This window comes from Mus pahari, chromosome 4, assembly GCF_900095145.1.
Source record: "Mus pahari chromosome 4, PAHARI_EIJ_v1.1, whole genome shotgun sequence".
Lineage (NCBI taxonomy): Eukaryota > Metazoa > Chordata > Mammalia > Rodentia > Muridae > Mus > Mus pahari.
The window spans coordinates 91,967,327-91,978,225 of record NC_034593.1 but is presented as its reverse complement, the minus strand read 5'-3'; the positions used below and the strand labels follow the sequence as shown (position 1 = coordinate 91,978,225).

At 47.7% G+C, this 10,899-nt stretch overlaps 1 protein-coding gene across 1 annotated transcript in view; it reads left to right on the top strand.

The window, feature by feature from the left end:
• Vangl1 (VANGL planar cell polarity protein 1) overlaps nucleotides 1-10,899 on the top strand; it is a 51,114-nt gene that overhangs the window by 28,535 nt on the left and 11,680 nt on the right. The gene's annotated exons all lie outside the window — the stretch shown is intronic.

Genomic DNA, 10,899 nt, shown 5'->3' with positions numbered 1-10,899 from the left:
AAGCTTGCAATCCCACCAGCAATGGAGGAGTGTTCCTCTTTCTCCACATCCTCGCCAGCATCTGCTGTCACCTGAATTTTTGATCTTAGCCATTCTGGGCATGTCAGATATCTTGCATCTCAGATATTTATATTATGACTCATAACCACAAAATTACGGTTATAAAGTAGCAACAAAATACTTCTATGGCTGGGGGTCAGTACCACGTGAGGAACTATATTAGAGGATTTACAGCATTAGGAAGGTTGAGAACCACTGCCTAGATCCCTGTCAGCATCTGTACCTCAGGCTCCTCAGCCATAGTCTGCTTACCTTTACTTTACATGTAGTTCTGATGATATTTAATGTCTATGCCTTAAAGGACCAGAAATGTTACAAATGGGGACAAAGTGCTGTTCTAGGGTTGAACGGGAATATTAATACCTTGCTGATCATCAGCCAAAGGAACAAGAAAAGTGTTGTGGTAACTATTGGGGGTAGAAGTTGGGGGTTTCTCCCCCACCTTAGATCTTTTAGTTCCCCAAAGACTCAAAACCTTTATATTTATAATATACCTTAAAGGCACAGATGTCAGACCTCTCTGCTATTTTGTCTGCTTCCCAGTCAATAACCCCAAGATATAACTTGCCATGTTCTGCCTGGGCCCCTCCTACTCTACCATGCAAGCTCTCATGGTCATGCGCTCACGATCCACTTACCTCATGGCATCTTATTTCTCCCTTTCCTCTCTCGTCTTCTTCCTTGTAATCTCTGCCTCAGACCCCACCTCTCTTCTGCCCAGCTACAGGCTGTGGGCATCTTTATTCAACCAATCGTTTTAAATTAAGGAGCAAGGTTACATAGCATCTCTTGGGTATGTGAGGATCTCTTCACTGGGCACAACCAGATCTTGTGGGGGGGGCAGTATTTAGCGCTAAATACATAGCAATAAACTAAACCTCAACAGAAAGGAACCCACAAAGGCCCACACGACTCACAGCACTGTGGGTTTGAACTGTTGTTGGTGGTGTTTTAATGCTTCATTCAGTAAGGCTATGAGCATCTTATAAATTGACATTGAACATGAACCCCTTCTTCACAGGGTTGGTAGCTAACCAGTGAACCTTCTCTGCTTGAAAAGAAATGACCCCAACATTGCTTTCTAAACCATAGGAATACATGATTGATTATACACAGCTTTGTTGAAAAGACATTTTTATGTTCCTTCTTCTACATACATGGTGATGCCCTTATCCCAGTATGGTTGCATTTGGAGATGGGCTGCTAAGGAAATAGTTGGGCTTAGTTGAAGTCATAGGCTATGAATTTAGTCTGAAAGAATTAGTGCCCTTGCACACAGTCACCAGAGAACCTACTCTTCATGTGCATACGTACACAAACCGTGTGAGAGACTGCCAAGGTAGTCATCTGAAAACCAGAAAAGGAGTTCTCATAAGAACCAAATTGGCTTTACTCTTGGACTTCTGGCTCTCAGAACTGTGAGAGAACAATTTGTGTTGTGTAATCTACCCAGTCTTGTACACGTCATAGCCCAAGTTAAGATAGGGATATTATCAGTACTAGCAATTTTTACCCTAAAGACCAGGAATCTTGCCACTAATGAGACAGGGCTGGTCTTGTCCTCTGGGTGGCTCACCCACACATCTCTAGGCATGAGTAGGGGACTTTTCTTCCCCTGGTTATTCTATGATTTTCTAATTAAAACAAGGGCAGAGGAGTCTCCCAACGGTTAGCTTACTCTAGCATTGGGAAGTCTTAAGTCCCTGACTCTGACTCCAGTAGTATCCAAGCTGGTCTTCAGGTGGCAGATCTGACTCAGCTGTGGGACTGGCCCAGGCCTCCCCTCCCATTCTGGAAACTAACACCAATGGTCTTGGGAAGCTGCGGAAGGCCCAGAGCCATTGGCCCCGTGGCACCGAGGAACGTTCTTAAATGCTTACTGGAGTTTTTGGTTCATGCTATTACTATCGTGGTTTCATATATAAACTGTTATTTTTAGAAATGGGTGTTTTCATTTGTAACTACTTTCCAATAACGGTATTTTACCAGTCCCCATGCCCACTCCGTTAAAAAGCAGTGGATAAGAATGAATGCAAGCTTAAGACTAGAGGGCGAAGGATTTATTCAGGCTGAAGGAGAATTTCAGGGCAAGCTCGGGAGCTGCCGTTTGTGGTTTGCTGCTGTGGTACCTCTTAAAAGTGGCTTTAATGAGAGTGTAAGTTTCTGGACACTGAAGCACTGTGTTTATCCAGCTGTTCTCTGCCAGCCGCCACAGCTGGGACGGCTTGCCGAGCATGGCGTCCGCCTGCAGCCTCATGCTGAGGCCAGAGGACTCACCTCTCACAGAGTACAGTGTGCTATGGAAGGGAAGGTGTTTTCCACTCCCTTGGCAGTGTGTGTGTGTGTGTGTGTGTGTGTGTGTGTGCGCACGTGCACGTGTGTTGAGAGTGCCTCCTAAGGGCTGTGCTTGTGTAAGCTTTCCTAGGAGCCATGCTGATGTGGAAGGCCTTCCTGGGGACCATGTTTGTATGGAAGTCATACTGGTATTTTCCTCAGGTCTTTGCTGGAATGAACAGCCTACCTGGGACCCACGCTAGTATAGACAGCCTACCCGGGGGCCACACTGATATAGAGAGCCTTCCTCAGGGCAGGGTTAGTATAAACACCGAGGTCCCTGTTGGTGAAGGTAGCTGCCCTAAAGAGAAGCAGCTGTGCTTCCAGAACAAGTGGCGTGCCTTTCCCTCAAGGGTTCGTGTGGGTTGGACCCACACTCCAGCTCCCGTCCATAAATACGGGTGTGATTATGCTGTCACGGCCCTGACAAGCAGGAAGTGGTGACTGGGGCATCCTTCTGACTCATTGGCTGGCATTCAGGTCTGTTCCAGGTATAGCTTCGCCCGCTCTGTCTTTGTGATCAGAGATCCCACTGGGTAGCCGTTAACCTCTGGACCCCAGACTTATCATCTACATCCCATCTTCCCAAAGCTAGCGGTGCTGATGTTGAGGAAGGTGAGGCAGGGAAGAGAAGGCCAGCAGAGCCTCTCAGGGGTGTGTGTCTGCAGGCCTTCTTAGCCTCTGTCTAGAGAGATGTTCTCAAACACACAAGGCAGGTACTTCTTTGATCCGTAGGTCTCTGGTGTTTATCTTAGTGCGAGTCACCATGGCAATGTGTGAAAGGAAGACAGGCCAGTTCCCAGATAGGGACTCTGGCCAGGTTGGCCTGACAGTACAGGGAGGCGACAGTAAGGTGGGATTCTGTACTACAGCCTGAAAGCAGAGCTGCAGCCCTCTGGGGAGCTAGTGGCGGGGCCATGGCTTTTGCCTATGGTAGCCAGATGGAGAGGGCTCCTGTAGGCCTGGCTCTGGCTGTGACTCATCAGACTCAGAAGGAAAATGTCTGTCAGCACCATCAGCACACTCGGGGCCCTGCACGGGATCGTGCATAATGGCCAGGGAGAATCACTCCCATGGCAGCTTTGTCCTGTTTCTCTCCTGAGACCAGAAGCAGGTTTCTCTTACTGTGGTTACACTCACAGTGTGAAACTAGGTGTCTTTTAGGGCTTCGCTTTCACTGTCAACCTAAAATAGGGACAGTAAGAGCATGGGTGTCCCCGAGCCTGTACTTTGGAGACCCTTCCATGGTGACTCAGTCCTGTCTGTCTTGGAGGTCTGGCATCAGGGTCCCAGGTTTCCCATCTGCTCACTCTTCTGCCCTACCGATAAGGATATGCTGTGAGTCTGATTCAGAGCTGTCGGGCGTGGATCACCAGTGAATCCAGGTAGTGATGGACTAGCACTTTCTGCAGCCTCAGCAGCCAGCCAGAACCAGCGATCTGCTTCCCTTCTCAGATGGTGGTGTGCCCTGTGGTTCAGGATCACAGGCTGTCCATGTACCAGAAATGTGTCACAAGATGCTCTGTCCCAGGAAGTTCACCCCGTCTCCTGGGTTAGTAAACATAACCCAATCCCAGTTTCTGTTTCTGCCCCTTCTGTTCTCTTGAGGGTTCCAAGGTTGCTTGTTCCCTGTTAGCTGTATAGGACTTGATCAAGTTGCCTTCCCAAGTACAAACATTTTAATTAAAAGGCGGAAGGTCTGGAGATGTAAACATGTTTTATGCCTAACTGAGGCAGCAGCACTTGGGGGCAGGATGCTCCCCTAATTATGTGTGTTTCTCTGGGACTCACTGTGTGGCCCCACTGTGTCTTGCTCCTGGTCTGGGACAGTAATGTCCACGCATGCAGAGTGCCTGGGCTCACTGATACTGCCGGGGAGAATTCCCAGTTGGCTGCATGGGAGGCATTGATGGTCGTATTAGTTACTTACCTGGTTGCTGCTGTCAGATACCTAACAAAAGCACCCTCAGGAAGAAAGGCTTTTCTAGAAGTTTGGCCCAGGTCTTCCTTCCAGCCTCGTGCTCCTAGAAATAAGACGCAGACTCAAAATATATTTATGAATAACTTTGCCATATTGCTAGGTTTTTTTTTCTATTAGATCATCACTAAAATAACCTATTTATTTTAGCCTATATTCTGCCTCATGGCTGGCTACATGTGCTCAGGTATCAGGCATCTGCTAGTCACATCTTCCGGGTGAATCTCCCTCCTGGCACACTTCCACGATTCTTTCTGCCTCCCGGATGTTGCACCTCATATTTCCTGCCTAAGCTATAGGCCACAGGCTTTTTAATTGACAGGTGATGTGTTCATACAATACACAAGCTATCCTCTCTCCAGTGATGAACCCTGCTCTCCTCCCGTGGATATTTCAGAACACCCATTTCTGCTTGCACTGTTCAATTTTAGGAGCCCAGAGTCCATAGAATGGAGCCAACAGTGACCTGTTAAGACTCAGCCCAGACACTTAGCAGTGTCTGTCGTGTAGACCTCAGTTAAAACCCCCATCATCCTCTCCTCCCCTCCCACACCCTCCCCTCCCACACTATCCCCTCCCCTTCCCTTTGTTTGTTTCTACCCCCCCCCCTCCCATCTGAATCTTTTAAGCATTCTTACCCTTTGGGTGGTTGTCACCACCTATTGGAGGAGTGAACATCCTTTTATAAGCCCAGCTTGTAGCTCAGCATCTGGAACGTCACAGGTGTTCAGTTTTTGCAGTTGTTGTGATGGGGGTGGAGCCGCTGGTTATTCATCCTCTTCTGAACCTTTTCTGGACGTCAGTGTGGTTGGCTCAAAGGATAGTGATTATATACTCTACACGGAAGTCTTCCCAGATTTTATTGTGATGAGAAACTGTTTAGTGCCTCATCTGTCAGCACATGCCGAGGTAATCAGGAATAATGTCCTGGCACTGATGTGGGGCAGTTACATGTACGAAACATTTCTCACTCGTGGAGAAAGCTGTTTTGTTGATAGAGTGGCATGGATCCAGTTTATTCTGGAAAAGGCTGAAACTTAAGAGGGTCTTACCTGTTTGCCCATGTTTTCTCCCCTTGGAGAGGAGCGGAGGATATAAGGCCTTTCTCCTGAATACATCCTAAAGACCAGTGCTAATTTCTGAGTTCAGTCATGTGTACAGGTTTGGTTATAGAAAGCACAATCAAGGGAAGAGAAAATGAACAGTAAACAAAGGAATGTGTGTGGAGGTGCACATGTATGTGTGTGAGAGTGCATACTTTTATAGACTTCAGTCCCTCTTTATGCAACCTAGAGGGGTTAAAAGAGAGATGGTTTATGGCCAAGGTGTTTCCTCCAAGTATGAGATGTTTTCATAAGTACTCTGTGTCTCTGGAGGAAGCAGTAAGGACCAATAGCAGAAGTTAAAGATTATTTTCATAGTGGGAGAATGATCTTTTCAGACGCTGGGGTACCCTCGAAGGAGGGGATTCTGGTTTCATTGACTCTCGAGACTCTGGCAGAACACCAAGATCACTTCCTCTTCTAGAATTCTGGGCATGTGTTGGTCAGCTTTCTATTGCTGAAGCAAAATAAATGAGATGACCAATTTCTAAGAAAGATTAATTGGGCTCACAATTTCAGTTGTGTTTGTTTGTTTTACATACACTCATTCAGCCCCAGTACTTTGAACTTGCATTGAGGTAGAACCAGGTGGTGGGGAACAAAAGTCCAACAAAGCTGTCCAACATGGCAGCCAGGAAGCAAAAAGAGAGCCGACAGGAGATCCCAGAGTCCCCTTCAAGAGCATCCCCCTAGAGACCTGACTTCCTTCTGTGAGGTTCCACCTTCTCAGGGCTTCACTGCTTCCCCAGAGCTCCTCAGGCTGACAACTGAGCATTTAATCGTGTTTGTGGAGACCATTGAAGAGAGAAAGCATAATAAGTCATTCAGTATAAATGAATATTGAGTGTGCTTTTATGCCCAGGAATGGCATGAACCAATGAACCGCATTCCCTATTATAAAATGCTTGGGACCATTATCAATAATATGATACGATTTTGAATAATACTTTATGGTTTATAAATGCAATCACTGGCAAGATTTCAGCTGATGTTCTCAACAACCACAGAAGGCAGTTGATTTTCTCTCTCCATCACAGACCTTGAGGAAATAAGATTCTAGAAAGTAACAGAATGGCAAGATCAGGTCTGGAATCCAGACTTTCTGCTTCTTAGTCCAAGGCTTTCTCCACTTGTGAGTCACGGCCACCTCCCAATAAGTGGATTGGATTTTCAGGAGGCTGAGAGTTGTCAAGGAATGCTGTAACCTTATGGTCCTTATGGTTCCTCTCTCCAGGGAAAGCTGTGTGGAAGGATCTACTTTGGCTCGATTTCAAAGGCAGTCCCTCTTGGGGAGAGAGATTGGCACAGGTGCACACAGGGGACAGATCAGCCTCCCCAGCACACACATGGACATAGAAACCTATAGCCATGGTGGTATCAGTCACGAGGCATGAGCCTTAGGCTGGGCCCTTTAAATTATATTACCTTATAAAATCCTGCCACGCCTAAACCAACCAAACGAGTCCAAATGTGGAAGACAGAAAGCAAACGCCCCAATAGCCAACACTGTCCCCGGCCTAGATGTTGGTTAAAGTGAACTCTCAGAAAGTCAAAGTCCAGAATTCACCCACTCGCCACGGTGCTTCATAGACAACTCTCAGAAACGGTGCCGGCCTTAGCCAGCACCCCATAGAGCTGGACCTCAGGGCGTCTCACTGGAACTTCCAACTACACCAACCTGACAGGTTTATTTCATTCCGCTTTCAGTGATGTACCTCATACATACGTGTGTGGAGCCCACGTACCATGGCAGTGCCAGGTATTCTGGATTATTAGTCCCATCCTATTCAAGAAAAAAAAAAATGAATGAAATTTGAAGAAGTGAATAATTTAAGTTAAAATGATCTCTCTCTCTCTCTCTCTCCCTCCCTCCCTCCCTCCTTTCCTCTCTCCCTCTCTCTCCCTCTCTCTCCCCCCCCCCAGAGGCTGGAGTTCTCTGGGGGTATGGAGTATTAGCAATTGTTTCATAGAGTGGGAGATTGGAATAGCTGAATTATGATTTGTTTGATTATTGGCTTTGGAGGAGAACGAGGAGATGGTTTTCATTTCACACTTCTGGGACCATGATGGGCTTGTCTCCACAGCCTGCACCCAGGGCTCCCGCGTCAAGGTGGTTGGCCTGCTCACTGCCTCTCCTATCTGGCTCCAGTGCTGGGATGATGGCAAGCTCCCCGCCAGTTTGACTTTCCTTGACCCTCCCTGTCTTTCCTCAGAGATGATCTTGTCTAGGAATCAGGATGAGTTTAAAGATTTGCTTTCAACCATCTCTCAGTCCCCCCTCCCCTTTGCCTCTAATGGCTTTATGAAATTCTTCTTGGTCTTAAACCTTAAGATCTTAATCTTAAACCGATGGGAATCCTAAGGTTTTTATAAATAGATGAGCCACCAAATGTTACATGTGAAGGAAATACAGGTGGCCTTGCTTGTGTGAGAGGGACTTGTGTAAGATGTTAAAGAGGCAGGGGTTGCACGTCTAACTCCTTGTGGGACATTACTGGTCTGTGTTATGCTGGGTGCTCTGAGTGCAAGGACAGACCATAGGGTTTAGGGAGTGTGAAATGCTTCCTGACAGAGGCCTGTGTGGTACCACAGTTGGAGGACACAGAGGATCCGAGGCAAGGAAGGTGTCTGAGCACGGACACTGGCTGGAGGAACGGATGCACTGTAAGCCCTGGGCTTGTGGGTCTATGACTTAGCCAGCACCTAAACCACAGAAATGACTTTGCTAGCTAAGAGCAAGGGAGAATGTGGAAAATGACATCAACCATGGAGTTCTGAGTGCTTAGATTGTTCTGTAGCCTGGAGCAGACCGTGGGCACCGGGGACCTCTGCCTGCTGTTTGCACCCATGACTTCTGGCTGTTATGCACAAAGCACAGCTCAGCTATGAACGCAAGGAATCGCCGTCCTGGACCTTGGCAAGACTTCAGGCACGCAGTACACGGTCTGCTCTGTAGAAAAGATGAAGCGCAGTCATGTTGGATTTCAGCTCAAACGACTGCAGCCTTTTAAAGTTGGGCACATTGGTTGTGTATTGTCTTAGTTCTGTGGAAAGTCTCCTTCCCTCGTATTGTTAGATGTGTTGAGTGCCAGACAAATGGCTCTCTGTAGGCGAGAGTGTGCACAGCTCTTGGAGGCATTTATAAACTTGGCGCGAGTACTTCAGCTCCTGCATTAGCTTGTCAGCCTGGGCATCTGGCCAGGACTGTGCCTGGCTCTGAGTCACGTTGGAGCTCTGTGCGACGGTGGGGTTGGAGAAGGCATGGGATGCCTGCTCTTCTCTTCTGTGCTTCCTGGGAGATGGGATTCTCTGGCCTTGGCAAGACTGAGGCCCTGTATGAAGCCCCGGGGCTCTGTCCCCAGGCACCAGCCCTATCTGTGGGAAGTTCTTAGGGGATGCACAGAGTTTTGCTCCAGTATTGGCAACTGCAGGCCTTGCCTCAACCGTGTCTTAGGCCATGCTAGAAGGTGGCAGGGTAGGAGCCCTGAAGAGTGAGACAAGGACAAAAGGCACTTCTAGAGATGGCACATGTGGGATGAAGGAACTGGACTGAGCTGATGGGATTCTCTGGGCTCCTCCTTGTGACCTGGATGAAAAACAAACCCAGCAGTCACCGCGAGAAGGTTTGCTTTGGAGATGGGCCTGAGGATAACTTCTGAAGCTGCCTTTAAACTCGGACTTCTTTAAAGGGGGATTTATTTACTTGCTTATTTATACTGTGTATGTACCTGCAGAGTTTATGTGTACCCTACACATGCAGACCATAGAGGCCAGAAGAGTATATTGCATCCCCTGTTATATGTGGTTATAAGCCATATAGGTGCTGGGAGCTGAACCTGAGCTTCTACAAGAGCAGCTGATGCTTAATGGCTAAGCCATCTCTCAATTTCTCCGCACCAGTTCTTAACTTTTGGTGACGGACATGATTTTTTTTTTTTCGTTCTAATCCAAGCACCTAGAGAAATTCTTCTGCTGGTATAAAAGCATGGGATGAACTAGTTTGAACCAGTGTGTCTGTGTATAACCTAGCTTATTTTCACCCTTAGGGTTTTCAAAAATTAGTGTGTGGGCAGAGGCAGAAGACTAGCAGTGTGCAAGGATGCATGTGTGTGCATGGGTGGGTACACTTTTGGATGCATGGGAAGTGAAGGAACACTTGTTCCTCTCTGAGAAAGGTCATAGCAGAGGAGGAGGAGGAGGAGATTGAAAATGCATAGAGCAGAACTCAGAACAACACTAAGATCAAAATGAAGCCCTTCGCCTCAAGGACCACCTTAGTACTCCACGCTAACCTAATGACTGCTTGGTTCCTACATAGTGCAGAGAATACTCTGCCATTGGAGACCCATCCCAAGCCCTGTGCTCAATTCTTAAAGCAGAGTGCAAAGGGAGTCTTGGGGAGTGGGGGCTTCAGTTGTCTGGCTAAGGGTTGCTCCGTCAGTAGGGGGTAGAGAGCCCTGGGATTCCACGTAGCCCTCCAGGAATCCAAGGCAGTCCCTGTCCTGGCGCTCAGACCATTGTAAATAATCCTTATAAGCCCATTATCTTAGCAGAGTGCTGGGGAAGGGATGCAGAAGGGCAAGATAAAACAGAGCTGTGGTATTTAGTGCAGCGTGGTTGGTGAACAGCTTCAGGAGCTGCTGATGTCCCGACCCACAGCACGGGGTGAAGGGCCAGTCTCTAGGTTGTCAATCTGCCCCAGAGTTCTAGCCAGACTCTAGCGCATGCCAGGCCATTGTGTGGCTGGTGGGTTTCTATACCTTTTTTTTTTTTCTTTCCTGGAGTGATCATGAAGGTCAAACGGGAGGGGATGAGTGGAAGCCCCTCCCTGTTGCAGCTGGTGGAGCTTTGAAACAGCAGGGATCCTGCAGTGTTCTGTTCAGCTCCCAGCATGCTCCTGGGGTATGTGTGTTATCCCCTGGTCTCCAGAATGGTAGCCTGGAGCTATCATCTGCTGAGTGTCCAAGACACTTGAAGGACAGGAGCTTCTGAGGATCTTAAGACCCAGAATATCTTAGCTCTTAACCGAAGCCTCATTTGAAGGACTCTGCCCCATAGGGAGGGCATTGCTGTAACACGGGAGACCAGTTCCTTAGACCTGGGGCAAAGCCCCCCACACACACCGTGTGTGTGTGTGTGTGTGTGTGTGTGTGTGTGTGTGTGTAACCAATTACTGAATGAGAGTCTCAGAAACTTTGACTTGACCTCTCATTCATGATCCTGTGAGCATCATCAAAGCTCCTACCTTTTGGGGGGAGGGGGGAGCTCCTCAATTTCCTCCTTCCTTTTTTTTTTTTTTTTTTTTTTTAATTTAGGATAAACAGGAAATGCTTTATGTATCTATCCCAAACCTAAATCTCAGTTACAGCTTGTAGCTTCCTCCTCTTCTAGCTACTGGCTGGCTGGGACATGGGGAATGCTAGA